Raw genomic sequence first — 19,734 nt, forward strand, 5'->3', positions numbered from 1 at the left:
GTTTAAGATAAAATTTAAGACCATAAAATAAACTGCTGCATAATAGACAACAAAGCATATATTGTACATAAAATATATAAATGTGATAAATTTATTCTTTGTAGCATTGTTTGTAATAGCAGGAAATGAGAAACAACTTAAGCTTCTTTCCTTGTTTACTGAAGTAAACCCAGGAAGAATTTGTCCAAATACATTTTTAACCAAAACCCTCTCACACTTTAGGGGGAAAATCCTTGTTTCTGTGGTCTGTGGTTGTGGATCAGAAGCTTCAGCATCCCTTAAGAAATAAAAAGGCAGAATCTCAGGCCTTATCCCAACCTACTAGATCAGAATCTGAACTTTAATATGATTTTTATACTCATTAAAATTTGAGAAGTATGGGCCCATAGCAACAGGTGTAATTAAGTTTTTTTTTTTTTTTTTCTATGTATAAGTTTGATTTTGAGTGAAAACCATGTTCCAAGAATCATCGACACGTGGAGGGAAGGCTGGCTCCGCCCAACCCGAGAGGGCGCCGCCCACTGGAGTAGCGATGCCCCTGCGCGCCTGAGCGGCTCCTATCTTAGGGGGCCGTAAGCACCAAAGGTGAACGGTGCCACCATGTCCTCAGGCTGTAAGCATCAGTGTCACAACAGGGTTCATTTTAATTTAAGAAATCAATCCTAAAAGAACTTCTAAATCTCTTCTTCAGTGCTTTTCAAACTTGTTTTAAGAAGCAGATAGCAAGGCCGCACCTGTCAGGAGACCTATGCAGTCGGTTTCTCAGGAGTGATTCTAACAATTCTAAGGAACATGAGATCAGTGCTGGGCCTGGCAGGCACCCGGGGCACAAAACCGAAGGCACCTGTGCACGCCTGCGAGCCCGTGCCTCCGGAAGTACTGCATCCAGCGCACCTTGCTTGGCTCACTCTGTCCTTGGAGTCAGAACATGGAGGCAGCTAGAATGCACACCTGGGCTTTTGGTATCTGCTAATGAACCTGGCCCTGGACTTGGTCCTTCCCAAAGGATATGCTGATGGGCTGAAGCCAATCCCAGGGGAAATGGTAATGGATGGAGCCCGATATGTTAACTAACCTGGGGGTGGTGGTGGTGGTGGTGTGTGTGTGTGTGTGTGTGTGTGTGTGTGTGTCAGGAGCAATCAGATGTAAATGACCTACTGAATATGTTCATAAGAAAACTCACCCTCACCAAAATGTGTGGTTGACAAGTATAAATAAAGCGCCTGCAGAAGTGTGGTGGGACTCCTACGGGCCCACGAGGAGGACCGGGAGTCCCCATTCCCCATTCCCCTTGCTCCTACGGGCCCCTGAGTTGGTCCGGGAGCTGCCTCTCTCCCAACCCCCTTTCCCTCAATAAACCCATTCCCTGACCCCACAGCGGTCTCTGGGTGATTTCTCAGAGCAGGGCTGCCCTGACACCTGGTCCTGCCTAATACACATGATCTGTGGACCAGCAGCACCAGCATGGTCCGGGGCCTAATCAGAAAGACAGACTCTCAGGCCAACCCCAGACCTGCTGAATCAGAACCTGCACTTCAACAAGGGCCTCAGGTTACCTATGCACATTAAAGTCTGAGAAAGAGTGAACAGAAGGGATGCCCATATAAAGTCTTGCAAGTGAGACTAAAACTCTAAGCCCTTTCTGCCATGTTGCATCTCTGACCGAGAAAAGAGTGAGCAGTGGCTTCCACTGATGTCTAAAGGACAGCCCTACACTGGCCCATCAGTGGCCTGGAGAACGACACCAAAGCGACGCTTAACCTGCAGGTGGCACAGAGCAAGCGGCCGCTGAGGCAAGAAGGAACAGCCGAACCATCCTGACAGGCCAGACGACAGGCTGAACACTCAACTCTGAGTACGTAAGAACTTTTCTATTGAGGCCAAAACTTTCAATAAACAGAGGTATAAGACGTTTTGAGGGTTTGCTTGGCAGCAAAATATGAACAAATCCTGGGAAGAGATCCCAACCTATGTCATGAACTTAACATAATGGCATTTCAAATCAACAGGACAAAATGAATAATAAATGGGGTTGGAGTAACTGGATGCTAGCTGGAAAAAAGTAAATCTGAACCCTTACCTCTTATACCAAAATAAATTCCAGAAGGATTGAAGTTTAAACATAAGAACAAATCCATTAAAGTACTGAAGTAAATACGAGAAAAATATTTTTAAAATTACCTCAAAGTGGGTAAGGGCTTCCTAAGGATAAAAAAAAAAAAATCCTCATTTTTATTATATCTGAGGATTTAAAGTGCAGAGGCTGTTTCTGAAAATTGATACATTTCACTACATTAAGAAAAAAATTGCATGGTAAAACACCACTGTAAACAAAGCCTGAAGACAAATCACAAAATGGGGAGAAATTTTATAATTTATGTCAAAAACATAGGGCTATTTTCTCTATTGTACAAAAACTCCCAGAATTGTTAGGAAAACAGGCCAAAAAGCTAAGAGAAATCTGCCCGGAGGGACGCGGGCAGCCAAGAGCCGTCCCACAGCTGAAGGGCGTCCCTGCGTCAGAGGGAAAAACTGGGCCGTCTGCTGCTGTAAATGGCTGAATGGAAGTTCCCAGGAGTTAAATGTCAGCGGAACATAGAGAAGAACCTTCTAAGGATTAGGCGAGTCCATAATGGATTCAGGCCAGGCTAAACAGCCAACTTCTAACGCAGCTTTCGGAAGGGGCTCAGAGTAGACGGGGACACTAAGCTAAATGGCCACCGAGGTTCCATCAAAATACAACGTGCGGTTGCGCCCCGAGGAGAGCGTCGGCGCTGGGAAAGTCAAAAGTATGCAATCGAGTGATGACAGGCTCTCACAGCACCAGAAAGAATTAAATCCAGGGTGCTCATCACTCCGAATTTTCGCATCGTTTCTGGTTTTCACACTTTTGTTGTAAAGCTCAGGGATAATTTTACTCCAGTTTTTCACTGACAGCTCAGCAACCAAACCGAACCACAGCGGGGGAGGGGAGGTCAGAGAAAGAGAAAGACAGTGATCCTTCCGAGTCAACGGGGCTGTGCTGACAGCCTGACAAGGAGGTCCTGGGAGGGACGAGGCAGTGGGAAGTGGTACAAACCAAGACACACACAACCCAGCGTGGGCACCTGACACACCCCACTCCCCAACACATGAGACGTGGTCCCCCCTCCCAGAGAAGTCTCGTGTGGAGACGCCCCCACAGAGACTGTCTCACGGCTAACACAAGCCCTGCTGCCACCAGGAGATGGCCGCCAGGGAAGAAATGGCTCTCTCAGGAGAGAGGCACCCCAGAGCCCCTGGAAGAAAAAAACAACTCAAGGCTGTCCAGTCTGTTCCCAAAGTGCTGCAGGTCAGAGACCCCCAGAGCAGAGACGCGGGGAGGGCAGGAACATCCCTTCTCAGACATGCTCCAGAGATAGCCCCCTTCCCTGGGAAGAGATGGTCTATGCCTGACATGCAGGGACCCTGGGAGGAAAACAGGCTCCCCAGAGAGCCTGGGTAGGGGGAGACATGATCCCATAGTCCCCAGCGGGAATACACATGCCCTCAGAGACTCCCAAGGAGCCGCCAGAGGTGAGGGATGCTCCAGAGACCCAAAATACTTCCCCACACACTCTCCCCCGACCAAGAGACATGCTCTGTAGTGGGTGGGGACTGATTAGGTCCCCTCTAGGAAAACGTGGAGTGGGTCAGCCTGGGTTTGAGGAGGTCTCCTTTGGCCAAATGTTGCCTATTTGTACGTAAAACTGTACGCAACACAAGGCACTGGGAAAGGGCTTCACAGACCTACGACCAACAGGACTGGTCTCCAGCGCTGTCACCCCTGCCTCCCTCGAGGACAGCCCTCAAGGCCACCGCCCCACCTGCTGGGCACCTCATGGTGCCGACGTCGACACTACTGTATCTGCCCGGTTTGTGCAGGCGGAAGGGGCTGTCTTTTTAATAAGCCCCAGCCCACTCTCTGGGCCTCCCCCAGGGAAAGGAGCCTTTGGCCAAACCCTAGACCTGGCTGCTGCCACCCCAGCCCATTCTGCCTCTCCCCCCGACAGAAGGGCTGCGTACGCTGCGGCCACCAGCCTGACACCGCTCTCCTTCCCAGCACGGTTATGCCAAGCCCAGTGAGGGGCGAGGAGCAGAGAACAGGGGGTTCTGCAGCCTACTGGATTTTCCAAGCTGGAGGTGGAGGTCTCTGGGGTTACAGGAGTCAACACCCCAGCAACCAAGCCCCCAAAGGCACCAGACGACCCAGCAGCCTGTATCCACCCTCTGACCACTGGGCCACCCAAGCTCAGACTAAGTCAAGCAAGGGCCATCCCCTGAGCCTCCAGCCCCCCAGCCTGGGCCCCTGGGGAGCTGGAGGGGTGTGGGCCAAGGCAGTCATGGCAGGGGTCAGGGGTAGGAGGGAGAGGGTAACAGGATGCAGGTCCCTCTACTGGGGCAGCAGTCAGCCACCCCTTGAGCAAATCTTTCTTTTCCCAACTCATCCAACCGGGCCAGAGGCACAGTCGTCCCACCCCCGTCTCGCTGTGCCCCACAGCCCCAGGGTCCTCCGTGCGCTCACCTGGATGTGGGGGCTAAACCTTTTATTTTGAGCGCACAAAGTGTTCTCTGGGGGCAGCACAGGGGGGTGTTCTGAATGCTTCGTTGAGTCATGGCTCCTGTACTCAGGAGGCTTTGGTGTCTTTGCAGTGGTGGGGTGGGGTAGTCCTGCTCCACTCAGCCGCCTGCCCCACCCCGGGCCCCTCCATTACTGAGGGCAAACGCAGAGTTCTGGGAATGGGCCGGGGTTGGAGGGTTAAGGATGAGGTCTCAGGAGTACGGCTCTTTGCTGTGTAGACCCCGTAAGCCAGAACCCATGGGAGATACCTAGATGTCACTGTCACTTTCACCGCAGTCTGATTACGAGCTAAAAAGCACAAGTATTACCAGATACAGCTTACAAATGGGCCGTATTCCAGAAGCTAGCTGCAAGTCAGTCGGGTAGAATTTGAAACAGCACTAACATATGGAGAACAGGAGGGACGGGAAGCCAGCCTGCCAGCGCACACCGACCCACAGCGGGTCAGAAATGCAGGGGACCAGTAACTTCCAAAGGAAAATAAAACTCAGAACTGTTTTACTTGCCTGGAAGTCTAATGCTGAAGACAAGCAAGTTTAGTTGGAGACGGCTGAGAAGGTTAACAAAACCTCTAAAGACTCTGAAGGGAACGCCTTAGGCATCTCTGAAGCTTTAGAGGTTGGCAGGAGTGAGTCTGTTCTGGCATCTATTTTTACTTCAAAGTCTAGTGCTTCCTTTTGCTCTAATAAGCATGTGCTACTACGTACTTTTAGCCATGACTGGGGCAAATTTTTAGTTCAAAAATGTATAATGAAAAGAATGAATGAAGAGAAGAAATAAGGCACTTAGGAGGTAAGGTGGCAATAAATTAGAAATAAGCCCAAAGAGGACATAACAGGAATTATCTCAGGCGTAAACACGTGAAACCAGCAAGACAGAGTAAACGTGTGTAAATCATGGCGCAGGGAGGATTGCCCCGGAAGAGGGGGAGAGGGGAGGTCCGGCGCCTGAGTTTTCTACACAGGCCATCAGGGGGCACCATCAGCCCAGGACAACCTGGCACCTAACTGCATATTCCCAAGTTGGGAAATGCTATACTAAACTATACGCCATTAGAAATGTTTTCACACCCAGGTTAACAGAGAAAAAAGAGCACTAAAAACAAATAAACAAAACCAGTCACCTGCCACCCAAGTCAGCAAGGGCAGTGACAAGCAGGGCCTGCCCCAAAGGCCGGCCGGGGAAGCTGAGGAAACTCCTCCACGCAGTCCTTGCTGCTCTGAACGCAGCAGAAAGGAGTCAGCTCGCGGCGCGGTGGGGGCCCCTCCGCCCAGGCTGTGGTGTAAAGGAATTAAGTGAGTCGGGATGTCCAGGCCAGGGCAGACCTGGAGCACTTTATGCACACTTTAGGATGTTACGTGTTATGGATACGGTAACACTAGCTTTTCCTATTGCTGAGAAATTAGCACAGGCATCTGAAAAAGAAGGAACTTAAATGTCTTGCTTGGTATCACACTTAACCAGGGCAAGTAGTACTGATATAACTCCTGCTGGTCTCATTAGGTAGTTTTATAAATAATTAAATTCATGATGGAAAAGAAAGAAAGAAAAACTGTTTTAAGGTGCATTTAACAAAAAGATCTGCCGAGCATCTGAGCCTGGACAGGACATATAAGCAAATCTGTTCCCGCAGAAGCTACTTGTGTGGCTCTCAGACCTCAGATCTGCTGGCAGGCAAAATCTTTCTCAGACAGCTCTTGACCTGTATTGTATTATAAACCATGAGCATTACTAGCTGTTCGGATGACCGGTACTGGGGTTAGCGACATCCTTAGCCCTAACTGCCGGGCAACAGCGAGGCCTTGGGCGGCCGCCAGGGAAGAGCACTGAGGGGAAGTGCCGAGAAGAACGAGCGTGCCCAAAACGAGCAGGAAGGGCACGAACAGACGTCGTAGTCTGGACAAACGCGGAACGCCACTCACGCTCGTTAAGTGGCAGCCCTGGTTGCTTTTGTTTTCACCTTTTCCTACAGTGGGTAAGAATGGCTGTTCGTCTGTGCAATTTAGTAATATTCCCTTAAAACTTCCATAACACAACCAGACCTGTTAGAAATACCACTTTTTACATCACACACTGGGGGTTCAGGGGCTGGCCCAGAATTAGGGAGGCAGCTTTGAGACAGAGGGTTCTGAGACCGTCAGGGCACACACTGCCGGGGTGTCTACTAGGTGTTCTCGTAAGTTACCTCGTTTATTCCTTACAAAACACGGATAACGTATGTGCTGTCATCTCCACTCTCTAGAGGACAAAACACGCAGGGAAGGTACCTGACTTGCTCAAAGTCTCCAAACCAGTGAAGTGGCAGAACCAGATTCCAGTCTCAGGCCCCGAAGGGCCAGCTGCCTTCCTCCCTCCTCTGCTGGCAGCAGTGACTCTCCTGACTGCAAGGGACAATGCCTGAGGCCCCCTCCCATTCACACTGTCCCCTGACTGCACACCTGACGCAGTCGTGACCGAGACAGACCCAGCGCCCTGCTCTGTGACACTTGCTGCAGGGCTGGAGCGAGGCAGTGACGCAACAAACGACCACAATAAAGGGACAACAGAGCCCCGGAGAGCAGGAATGACGCCGAAAGGAGGACGGGCAAAGGTCCCGATGACTGGTCAGGGAAGGCTACCTGGTGGGTAACAAAAGGCCAAGAACCAGCCATGCAAGCAGCCAGGGGCAGACCATTCTAGGGAAGGGAGTGAGTGCCCTGAGGCAGAAACAGACCTGTCGTAAAACAAAAAACAGACCTCGTAGGGGGAGCAGAACAAGGAAGGGAACCCGAGGTCAGGCCGAAGCGCGAGGCCGGGTGTGGAGACAGGGGACTGGAGGTTTTTATTAAGCAGGGAAGTGACCTGCTCTGACCAGTGTTTGGAAAAGGTGACTCCGGCTGCTAACACCTCGGGGAGAGGCCAGAGGGAAAGAGCCTAGGAGACAGACGGCAGTGACCTGGGTTAGGGTAGCGGCAGGCGAAGCTAAGAAACAGGCACAGGTTTGAGACAAAGTCTAGAGTTAGAGCGTCTAGAACCTGCTGACAGAGTAGATGTGGGGGGAACACGAGAAACGATGGCGGGGCCCAGGGACCGAGGTGAGTGAGGGATACAGCGAAGAGAGCCGTGCCAGCGAGGCTGCGGCGGCGGTGTCTGTTAGGGGCCCACGGGGGCTGTATGGAGTTGCCTGCCGGGCGTTACAGGGGCTAGCGGCTGGGCGAAGGAACACAAACGTAGGGACCAATGGGAAGATCAAGCGGGACATAATACAAGTTTACGAGACACACCTAAAACTAATATTCCTTCTAACTACAAGAAAACACAGGGCAATTTCTTAGTGCCTAAAGGTGGAAAAAGATTTAAGTAAGATATCAAAAAGCAGTTTTTTTACTTGAAAAAAAAATGTGAAGGAAACGACTGTATCAAAACAAAGGGTTTCTGCTGCATAAAGGACACTGAGACCTAAGAACAAAGTTAACAGATGGGCGAATGCCAGAGGACAACAGACATCTGCAACATTTAGAATTGATTTAGGATTAATATCTAGAACATATAAGGAACTTTGTAGGAAAAAAAAATAAGAAAAGGATATGACTAGGTCATTCATAAAAGGACAATCCAAAGGCTAACCAGGTTAGATGGAGACCCTCATCCTCACTAGCAATCAGAGAAATAGGAATTAAAACAAGACAGGCAGAGTCCTCGGTGGCCCCGGGTCTGTCTGTGGCTTCAACAGTGTTTGGAGGGAAGAGACCCAGGATCACCCCCCAACCTCTTTGGAACCATCTCAGCCACCCTCAGTCTCCAAGACCAGCCAACACCGGTTTTTTGAGCTTAGCTCCTTATTGCCGAGCAACCACGAACTCTCAAATTTGTCAGAATAATTCCACAAGGTGGAGGCTGCCATCAGCCGCCTGGCTGCCCTGCATCTTGAGATCTAAAAAAAACCAAACACACACAGATTTACAAGTAAAAAGAATGTTCCCTGTGTCCAAACGGCCTGACATTTTCTCCGTTGACTCATGTGACGTCACAGGCAGGGCTGGGGGACGAGGGCGCTGTGTCAGACATCAGTGTGGCCACCACTGTATCGTGCGCCCACTTTACCACAGCACTGATCATACTGCTGAAATTACATGTAAACACGACTAGCTTTCCACCCTGAAAGTTATACTCTTAAGGGTAGAACTATATCATATTCATTCTCATAAACCCAGAAGTCAGCTCAGCGGCTGGTGCAAAGAATGTATTTAATAAATGCTGACTGCCTGACAGGTTTGTTGGTCAAAATCAGAACCTACCTGAACAGTTCTCAGCTCAGGTTCACACTTAGTTCTTGACTATGATAATGCAGTGAGTGTCCAATGACTTGCCATCGGACATGGCGAAATGTCCCTTCCAGCATCACATGCGTATGTCCATTTGGACAATAGACACATAAACAAACTTGTTGCAGAATTCAAGCTGATTCTACGGCTGCAAGGAAGATGATGATGCCACAGCAAACTCAGGAGTGTGACTGATAAAAGTTTGTTTTAAGTCGGGAAAAAGGTTGAGATGCAGCACGAGTCAGAGAATCCTGCTGCCTGGCCATGCGAAGCAGCATCAAACCTTTGAAATTACCATTTGATACTATGTGTATGACGTGTGAAAACCCTTAATATTTTATTTGTTTATTTTTGTATTGATTAGACAGAGAGGGAGGGGGAGAGAGAGAGGGAGAGGGGGAGAGAGAGAAAGACAGTGAGCGAGAAACATCAACTGGTTGCTCCACTTAGTTATGTGTTCACTGGTTGATTCTCATATGCACCCTGAGCAGGGATCGAACCGGCAACCCTGGCATATCGGGACAACGCTTAACCAACTGAGCTACCCAACCAGGGCTTGAAAACCCTTAGTATTTTTAAATCAACTTGAGTACAGTATAATTTACATACAATAAAATGCACCCATTTTAAATGAACAGTTTGATGAGTTTTAAAGTATGCACTTGGGTAACCACCATCAATCACTGTGAAGACACCAAGCATCTCTGACACCCAAAGGCTGCGCGTGCCCTGTGCTGTCATCCACCTCTGGCCCCACGTTCCAGGCAACCACTGGATTCCCATCTATTAAGATAGTGATCTTGATACATTTTTAAGAAATAAAAAGTTTAGCTTTATATTTGGAAAATTTCAAACATACACACAGCAGAACACTATAATGAACCTGATTTATCCAACACTCAGCTGCAACAATTTTAATGCACGACCAACCCTGTCATCCAAGTCCCAGACACCATTTCTCTTCATATGTAGATATTTTAATATATACCTCTAATAAATATTCTTCTAAAACACACCCATCATACCATTTTCACACTTAATATAATTAACAATAACTTCCTCAATATATCAAATAAATAGTATCTGCGTTTCTCAGACTGACATTTTTTTCTTCATTTTGTTTCTCTGATCAGATCTATATATCACTATTGGTTCACTCCTCTTGTAAGTCTATCAATCAGCTCCCCCTCTGTCCTTTTTCCTCTTTATTATTTATTTGTTGAAGAAACTGGTTTGTTTTCCTACAAAGCACCTGCAGTTTGAAATTTGCTGACTGCACCCCCAAACATACACCATCTATCTTGCTGTCCCTCGTATTCCCTATAAATTTGTAGCAAGACCTAGAGGTTTTAACAAATCCGGGTTCTATTTTAGTTGGCAAGGCTACCTAACTGGTGGTGGTGTGCACATCCATTAGGAGACATACATATATAATGTCACACATTCTCTTTTTGTCTCACTTATTGTAATATATAGTCTTTTCAACTAACTGAAAACAAAAATAGTTATTATAGTCTATTGGACTCATTTAATCTAGAAAAGTGTAAAAGTACAGGAGATCAATCTCCATTTACAAGGCTGTTCCTACAAAGAAAAAAGTACTTCTTGAGTCACTGTGTGCAATACTTAGACGGTTCTACCCATCGTATCTGCATATCATTTCCTTGGAATTATACACTGAACACACCCAGCCATGATCATCCTTTGCGGAGGTCACATCTCCTCAGTTATATTTTTAGCTCAGGAGAGAAGAAATGCGGCCTCACGCCCCTACTGGACCCCTGCCACAGACGGCTCTGCCCACACAGCACGCAGGATGGACAGCCATGCCCTTCTCGGCTGAGGAAGGCCCTCCTCTGGCCTTGATGCAGCCCAGCCAATTGTATTAGTTCTCCTCAACCTTCCTCCCCAGTCAGCACCGTCTGCCTTGTGCAGATCAGAAAACGAAGGCACAGAGAAGACCTGTGAACAGTGACTCAGTGGCAGGCAGGTTGCAGTGTGGTTCTCCATTTTATGCTGCGCCTTCCCTTCAGGGAGACCGTAAGTCTCAGCAGCATGAGTGCGTGGGTGAAAGGGCTGCAGACCGGCCTAGGCCAGGAGCCAGAGGGCCTGCCTGCTCTCTCTGGCAGGACAAGTCCCTGCTTGACAGAGCTGAGTTATCGCCAAAGAGAACAAGAATCACTGAACTTAAAGGGAAAACCCATGAAGCTGGGATGGGGAAGAGGAGCAAAGCAAAGCCGTTTATGTTCTAACCTCACGAAAGCCTGGGGAGAGGCCTGTTATTACTGCGCTATGCAGAGGAAGTTAAGAGTCATTAGCAGAGCACTGGGGCCTCGCTTCCCACTTTGTTAGGATCCTCTGCCACCTGCAGCCCAGCGCTGCTCTAACAGCGACAGGGCCCTCCACTGCCAGGCACCTCCCACTCACCTCTGCGCTTGGCTGGTTCTTTACTGCCTTCAGAAATAAAAGGGAGACTATGATACTTATCAGGCCAAGAATCACTACCTGGTAACATAAGTTCTAGAAGCACCTGCCTCTGCTTACAAAGAGCGTGATCTTCACTACAAAAGGATAGAGCTCTCCCTCATCCCTGCCTCCATCCCTGGACAAGAACAGATTAAATTAAGAATTCTCAAAATTCCCAATGGTGTCAAAAGCATTTAAAGTTGCCAGGTCAAAGATTCATTTTTGCAGCAGACAACCACAAAGGATTTCAGTGTTACATACAGTGGAAATGATAGCAAGAAATTCTAAATATGGACAGACAGTAATTTAAATTCTTTTTCTAATGGCTAATACTATTTTTCAGTTCAATATCTGATTCTAAGTCAGGCTCCAATTAAGAAAAGCAAGACCCAGTTTTCTGGTTCCACTGGGATTTACTTATTCAGGGATTACCTGGTCTGCCAGTTGTGAATCTGCTTCCAGTCACTGCTCTGCTGGAAACCCTGTCAGGACTAACAAATGTGTCTCAGAACAAGGAAAGACCCCGATTTCTAGGAGTCAAAGGGGAAGGAAAGCCCCAAACAAGCACCTCTCATCCCTGGCCTGGTGCCTTCCCCAGCAGGCCACTGCTTCCGTTTGAACCAGCTGTGTGAAGTTGGCAAATGAACCTACCTGGGTTTTGATTTCCTTCTCTCTAGCTGCCTTACTCACAATAGCCAAAAGGTGGAAACCACCCAAATGTCCATGATAAAAAGAGAGACATGGGAAAGAACAGTCCCTCCTCTTCAGCTGTATATGCTGGTGTCTGTCTGTAATACCTGGAATTAAATTACAACAGACTACCTGAGACCATGGGGAGCTGGCCAGGACAAGCCAATGCACTGAAGATGGAAGGGCAGGAAGAGAAAATGAACTTGAGCTGCAGAATCAAGCAACACTGAGTTTGCCCTATCCTCCAGACTTCTTGTGATTGGAATTTCTGCGTGTGTGTTTAAGTCACTGAGTTGGCTTTTCTGTTTCTTGAAGGTGAAAACATTCTAACTGATGACATTTATTGGCCTACAGAGTCTGGCACATCATGAGACTTCTGCAGCAATGAAAGGCAGAGTTGGAGCTCTATAATTAAAACAAATAAACAACACAAAACAAAATACCTTGTTCTGGTTATTAAAACCTGAGAGGCCTTCAGCCAGGTAAAGCAGACGGCTACAAGGACAAGTGCAGCCAGGGGCCCACACATCCAGCAATTCGGCAACTGGACCCGGAAACCAGCCTGGATGGACTGACGGTGCCTGCTTCAGGAATATTAACTAGGGGACGGTGACTGTGAGGACAGTCCTGTGCACACGGCAACCCTATGAGGCAGGCACACGAGTCTCACGACAAATAAGAGAATCAAAGCACAGAGGAGCCTAACTCGCCCCAAGTCTCCCCATCCAGGCACTTCTCTCCACCTGGAAGTCTCCCCTGATGTCACTAAATAACCACTACACATCATTCTGATTTCCACTTAAATACACATCACTCCCTTAGAAAAATGCTTCTTTGATGTCTCCAAACAAGGCCCAAAGCTCCTATTATACCCACTGCATTCTGTGCCCTATCGGAGCACTGTATACACTCATGAAGGCTGCCTTTCCCACCAGGATACACAGCCCCTGAGAACACTCTGTCCTGCCCATCCCCGTACAGCATTTCCAAAACTGAGCACCAACGCCTTGCCCCCAAGGGGCTCCCCAGTCAGACAGTGAGTAAACAGCTCCTTACGACGCAGCATGGGAGACACAGAGCGGTACGGAAGGACTCTGGAAGCACAGGGCAGAGGGTGAGCGGTGGTCTGAGCTCTGAAGTATAGGTCAGGAGAAAAAGAAATAAGAAAGGTGTTCTAGGCAGATGGGGTGTAGGGAACATACAGAAAAGAAAGAGGCCATGAAATTAAGGGGAACCACCACCAGCTCACAAGGCTGGGGTTTGATGTTAGGCAGCAAAAAATCGAAGCTTCAGAGATAGGAAGATTCGGTCTATATTCAAAGACAGCGATGTGCTGCACAGACCTCTAAAATAAGTTAACAGCAACAGGTGTGATGAAGGCACTCACTGTCCGTCAGACACCAGGCTAAGCACTGCACCCGCATAATTTCACTTCATCTTCACAACCGCCCTGAGAACTACTATCCCCACGAGGACGTAAGATCACACACAGCTAGCAGACACATGGCAAAGCCGGGCTTTGAATCCGCAGTTACGTAATGTGACTCCAAAGCCCCTGCTCTTAACTTCACAGTCTAATACTTGCCTAGCTTATATACACTGATATAGAATAGAGTTGTATGTATTTCAAACAGTAATTAATTACCTTGATTCCACTGGGAAAGCTGCCTATTTAAAGAAAGCCCACATCTTTTCCATTAAGCAAATCATAAACACAAATATTTCATACACTGAGTTTGCCTGAAAAAGTATATAATTAGTATTCAATATACTTTTATGAATTAAGATCAAAGGAAAATTATTCAAAAACAGAAAACGGAGTGCTGTGACTAATCATCAGTACTGCCTCTAGGACTCTGTTACCTCTAAACCACCAAAAATTATGCTAAACAAACATGAGAACTCCTTGGTTTAAGGCTCGTCATCAGAACTAACCTTCCAAAAGGGGAACTGAAATTATTCCTTAAACAACTCAATTACTGCACTGAATGAAAAGAAAGTAGTTGATACAGAGGGAAGATGATAGGACCCACGAAATCTCTTCCCCGTTATCATTTGCTTTAAGTGTGGCAGAATGACAATATGATTGAATGTGTTTACAAGGCCAGACATATACTTTGTGTTAATTCACGTTAAAACGTGAGCTACAAAACTTACCAGTTAGGAGAAGTTTTGGTTCAAAGAAATCAGTGTTTTAGGAAGCCAGTTATTAGCAAAAACGCAAATGTACTAAGTCACAGCTGATAGGCTCTTACTATCATTAAAACAAACAAGGAGATCTTCTTTGCTTTTTATAATGTCTCATAATATACAGTAAGAGTTCACAGACTGATAATAATTATCCTAGTTACACTAGATTAAATACATATTAGTGCCAAGAGTGTGTTTCTTAAACTTTTTTTATTGGCTTTATTGGGGTGACACCGGTTAATAAAATTACACAGGTTTCAGGTGTGCAATACTATAATACTATAATGCATCACCTCTATACTGTATTGTGTGTCTCTTTCCATCACCATTTATCCCCCCTCTAGTCCCAGGAGCTTTAAGAACATGATCTCGTTTTGTTCTTTTAAGGTGGTTCTCACAGCCCCACTTCTGGATGAGCTGACTAAGGCACAGAAAGTTCAGGTAAGTTGCTCAGGGTCACCTGGGTAGAAGTGACAGAGCCAGGACTCACACAAAGGTCTGCCTGATACCGAATGCACGCTCCTTCCCCCATGCGACACTCTCTCTGCTGAGCTGTAAGGTACCTGGAGATACCCACTTGATCACCCATCGGCCTCATCACTTTATGAGAGGCCTGCAAGGAACTTAAAGGACTTTCCTGAGTTCACAGTACAGCGGGGAGTGGACGCCACAGTTCCTACCCTTCAGGCAGGCACATTTTGACTCATACCAGATACTCCCTTTTTGAGAAATACTAAAATTTCAAAACAGACAGCACAAGAATGACATAAATGCCTGTCACTGTGCACCGAGGGGTGCATGCACTGTTTTAGTGGGGGGTCAGGAAGGAGAAGTCCCAGGCACCTCCTGCGCACGGCCTGCAACCAGTCACCGGAAGACAGCAGCACCTCACGCGCCCCTCTGACCCCGCACCCTGCGGCCGCCTGCACGTCACTAGGGCATTACAGGTGTTAACGCGGACTGACTCTATAAAGAGCCTAAATACCTGAGGCCGCAGGGGCCCTACAGCCTCCGCTGCAAACACTCAACTGTACCATCTCAGGGAGGGAAAGCAGCCATGGGCAATACATGAATGAATGACCGTGTTCCAATAAAGTTTAGTTTATGGACACAAACATTTGAATTTCAATAAATTTTCACAAATCAGAAAATACAATACGTATTCTTTTTATTTTAAACTACGTTATAAGGTACAGCCTGTGGGCTGTAGTAGAGCAGCTTGTGGGCCAGAGAGCATCCGCTGACCCCGCGGTAAACCAAAGCAGTACTTTCAGTAAGTTGAGATCCCAGGAACAGCAGCGACCAACAAAGGAAGGCCATGGCTTTTTTCTCGACTCAGTTCTGGTGCCACTGATTCCGGAGACCTTCTTGGGCCATCCCCCCACTCCCACTTGGGGGGGGGGTGTCCCACTTTTGTGTTTTCACTAAAACTTACGCTTATCTCTATCCTATCACTCACCATAATATATTCTGTTGATTATTCAATTGTCTGTATCTCCCCAAATCAAGAGCAAGGATGTTTTTATTTTTAATCCACTTTCCTAGCTGACATGATGCTCAAGATATGAAAAACAAAAACTGGGGAAGGGTGAGAAGGAAAATAAGAGAGAAATAAGCTCGGAATGTCTTACTCTTATACAGAAAATAGATATCAGAACAAGGTCTGAATAGTGGTTCAGTGCCATATGCCCAAGAAGTTAAATCAGTGGTTCACCCACTTCTGCATCTGTTAATCTATGTTGTTTACGTCCCATAATGTTTATCAGCCCCTCAATCTATTCTCCTTATTTCTGCCTCCCTCAAAGCCAGGCATCTGACTGACTTGCTTAAGACTAATCTGGATGAGAACGACCTAGGCACTAATTTAAAATGACCATCGCGTCTGCGGCAAGACTTCAAGGCCCCCCGGGGCCCTGCAGAACACAAACGGAACACCTACTGTCCTGCAACGCCAGCCTCGGAAATGAGCGACGGCTTCAAATCATTTAAAGAAAGGCTGAAAAGCCACAATCACCAGAAACCTTATGAAAATCAACATGGAGACATCTACTTTATCATTATCACATCAAGCGTAACAGAAATAAACATTTTCAGTCCCACGTGCTTGGATGGAGAACCCTCTACTGCAGGGTCCTTAACCTCTTCTACGCCACGGTCCCTCTGGCAATCTGGAGAGGCCAGCGGACCCCTTCTCAGAACAATGTTTTTGAATGCATAAAATATGCATAGTTTTGTTTACTTTTTTAATGTCTTTCAATTTTTAATTTTAAAAATTGATTTCAGAGAGAGAAAGAGAGAGAGAACGAGAAACATCAGTTTGTTGTTCCACTTATTTATGCATCATTGGGTGATTCTTGCATGTGCCCTGATGGGGATTAAACTCAAAAGATGATGCTCTAACCAACAGAGCTACCTGGCCAGGACTATGCATAGTTTTAAAAGGAAACCCGCCCTAACTGGTGTGACTCAGTGGGTTGGGCATCATCCCACAAAGTGAAAGGTCACAGGTTCGATTCCCAGTCAGGGCACATGCTTGGGTTGCAGGCCAGGTCCCTGACTGGGGCACTGAGAGAGGCAACTAATCAACGTTACTCTCACATGTTGATATTTCTCTCTCTCCCTTCCCGTCTCTCTAAAAATAAAGAAAAAATAAAATAAATAAAATAAAAATAAAAAGGAAACCTGTAGGGCACCTTCAAGCTGGGTAGCAAATGGTGGGATGAGGGAGCAGCACCTGCCGTAGCCCCATGTTGCTGCCCCGGCCTGTGCGCATGGCCAGATGGAAAATAAATAAGAAACGCATTACAATAATAATGAAGCCACACGACCTCCTCCGTCACTTCCTGGTTCTTTCCTGCTTTGTGTTTTCTGGTTAGCATCTGTCACTAATACACCACACACGGTGTATTAGCCTGTGCGCCCTCATTCAGGTATCCCCCCAGCTAAAACCTAATTTCTATGAGGACGGGGAAGTTTACCTATTTTGCTCACCACGCTATTTCCCAAACCTACCAAATGCCTGGTATATAATGGATACTCAGTAAATATTTCTTGAGTTATTAAATAAACTTCCTATGTCCTATGAGCTATACTCTTTAAGATAAATCGAAGGCCGCTGGACCTGTCACCCTTAAGAAAGATAATAGACAATACTTCATATATACAAATAACTTCTTGGTAGGCATCGGAGCCCTTTTATAAACACAATCTTCTTCATCCACAGTAAACTTAATATCTAATGACTGAGGGCAAAGAAACAATGTGAGGTAGGGAAGTCCAATGCCTCGAGGTTAGTCAGTGAACAAAGCCCATGAGCCAGGTCTCCTGCTTATTACTTCTGTCCCTTCGCTTCCCCCTTGGCCGCCTGAAGCTTTTGCCTCATTGCCTGCAAGTAGTCTCCTTCCCACTGAAGACACCCATTTGCACCCTGACAGTAAGAGACGCTCCCAGGGATCTGAGCACGCTCCTTCGTAACAAATAGCTGCGCATTCCTTTGCAACAGGGTTCTAGGATTTCCAACTTCTTGCCAAGGCAATTCTTGAATAGAGGAAATGGTTTTCTTTTAAAATTCATCTTAGTCACAATAAATGAAAAGGTTAACACGAATTTAAACCATCAGACATAAAAGGTTGTCTAATACAGTCCCAAGAGGAAGGAAGCTTAAAGCCAGACAACTCAAACCACCAGAGAAATGTAATAATTTCTACCAACTGCAACTCCTTCACTCTATAGTGTGTGACAAAATAGAAGGGCAAACCAGAAACCAAAAAAAGAAAGGGGGAGGATGAGGTTAACAATGAGGCCACATAAATGTGAAAAAAAAAAGCCTCTTTAGGGCTGTTTCATAACTAAGCAAGCAGTCAAACCTAACAGGAAGGCAGTCTGGTCCTTCTCGGGTGGCTAAAAGAAATGTCAGCCTGCTTCCCACCCCTACTATTTGCCAAAAAGCAGAGCTGAGGGAATGTTTATATCATGACAGTTTTTGCAATACTCAAACCCCTGTGCTTAAAATGTAACCTTCTAATTCGCTTAAACATCAGTATTTCCATATTTGTGGATCTTCCCTTACATAGGACAAGAAAAAGTGAAGAGGTTTTTTTGTGTATTTGTTTTTAATATTTCAAGTGCTAATAAACCAGCAACAGCTGGTCATCAGCAGAGGAAGACAGAAAGCCCCACAGCAATGATGTATATTAATAGGGTTTCAAATTGAACAAAAGGAGGGAGGAGCATTTTTCACGTACGCTTGGCTCCAGCTCAGTGGGAAAATATTAACCCTCTGTAACTGACTGCTGGCTTCTTATGTGGTTCTAGTTTAATCCTTAAGAGATGTAAGCTTCTGAACGAACCAGGTAAAAGTTTAAGTTAATTTTCTAGCTCCTTAAGTTGCTATGGCTTTGTAATCACACCTAGGAAAAAGCCCTGAAGACACAATGATAAAGAAAAGACACAATCACAGAGAACTCACATTCGACCTTCTCTAGCAAAGGCTTTCAAACAGTGTTGTTTCAACATTACAACATCAGAGAGGTACTTCTCACCCCCATAAGCTTTTCGAAAGTGTAGTATAAATAATTATATAACCGAATTAAAAAGAAAAAATCCTCACAAATTATTTACATTATTCTAAATTCACTTGCTGATGGACCGTACGAGTGAAAATTAGAAGTGAACTAAATATCTATTTAGTGGGGTTAGTTAAATAAACTGTGTTTTGTCCATTCTGTGGAATACTATATAGCCATTAAAAAGAATGACAGAGACCCCTAAGCACAGAAATGGAAAAATCTCCAAGATACCTTGTCATGGGAAATGAGCATGCTGAACAAGTCTCGGTGATCCTCCTTATACAAAATATTTATGCGAACTGTACATGTACTTCATTTAGATGCTTTGGGTTAAGATCTTGAAGAAAACAGTAGATACTGAATTCTTAATAGTGATTTAGTCTAGGAAGGGCAAGAGAAAGTAAGGGAGCTTTGGGAGGATTTTCACATCACACTCTATATATAGTTTAAATGTTCTGAAGTGGTACAGCTACACTATAATCAAAATACACAAGTCGTCAAATCTACAAAACAACTGAAAGTTTAAAATATTCATTTTTTAAATGTCTTCCTATTAAGCTAAATGAACGCATTTTCTTTTCTCGTTGTATTGTAAAATAGCCATACTTCTGTTGCACGTGCTTGTTCTTTGGTATTGAAGCCCAACTATCCAGGTTCCAACAGCACATCTGAAAATAACCAATACACTGCAATTAAGAAGATGCTTTGCCAACTAGAGACAGAAGAGGACCAAAGGATGGTGATACTTATTCATAAACAAGAATGCCAGTGTGTCTAGGATGAGTCAGCAGGAGGCCAGGGGACCTTGAAATTCAGTTATCTGCCCAAGAAGCAGGGAGGTAAATATGACAAAAGAAACCCAAGTGTTTTGCATGCAGGCACCAGATCTTTCATCAACTTTATTGAGATATAGTTT

General features: G+C 46.1%; 1 protein-coding gene across 2 annotated transcripts in view; it reads right to left on the reverse strand.

The window, feature by feature from the left end:
* The window catches only part of PACS1 (phosphofurin acidic cluster sorting protein 1), a 110,033-nt gene that overhangs the window by 59,930 nt on the left and 30,369 nt on the right, over positions 1-19,734 (reverse strand). The window lies entirely within an intron of this gene.

This window comes from Furipterus horrens, unplaced genomic scaffold (assembly GCF_987537825.1).
Source record: "Furipterus horrens unplaced genomic scaffold, mFurHor1.1.pri manual_scaffold_2, whole genome shotgun sequence".
Classification (NCBI taxonomy): domain Eukaryota; kingdom Metazoa; phylum Chordata; class Mammalia; order Chiroptera; family Furipteridae; genus Furipterus; species Furipterus horrens.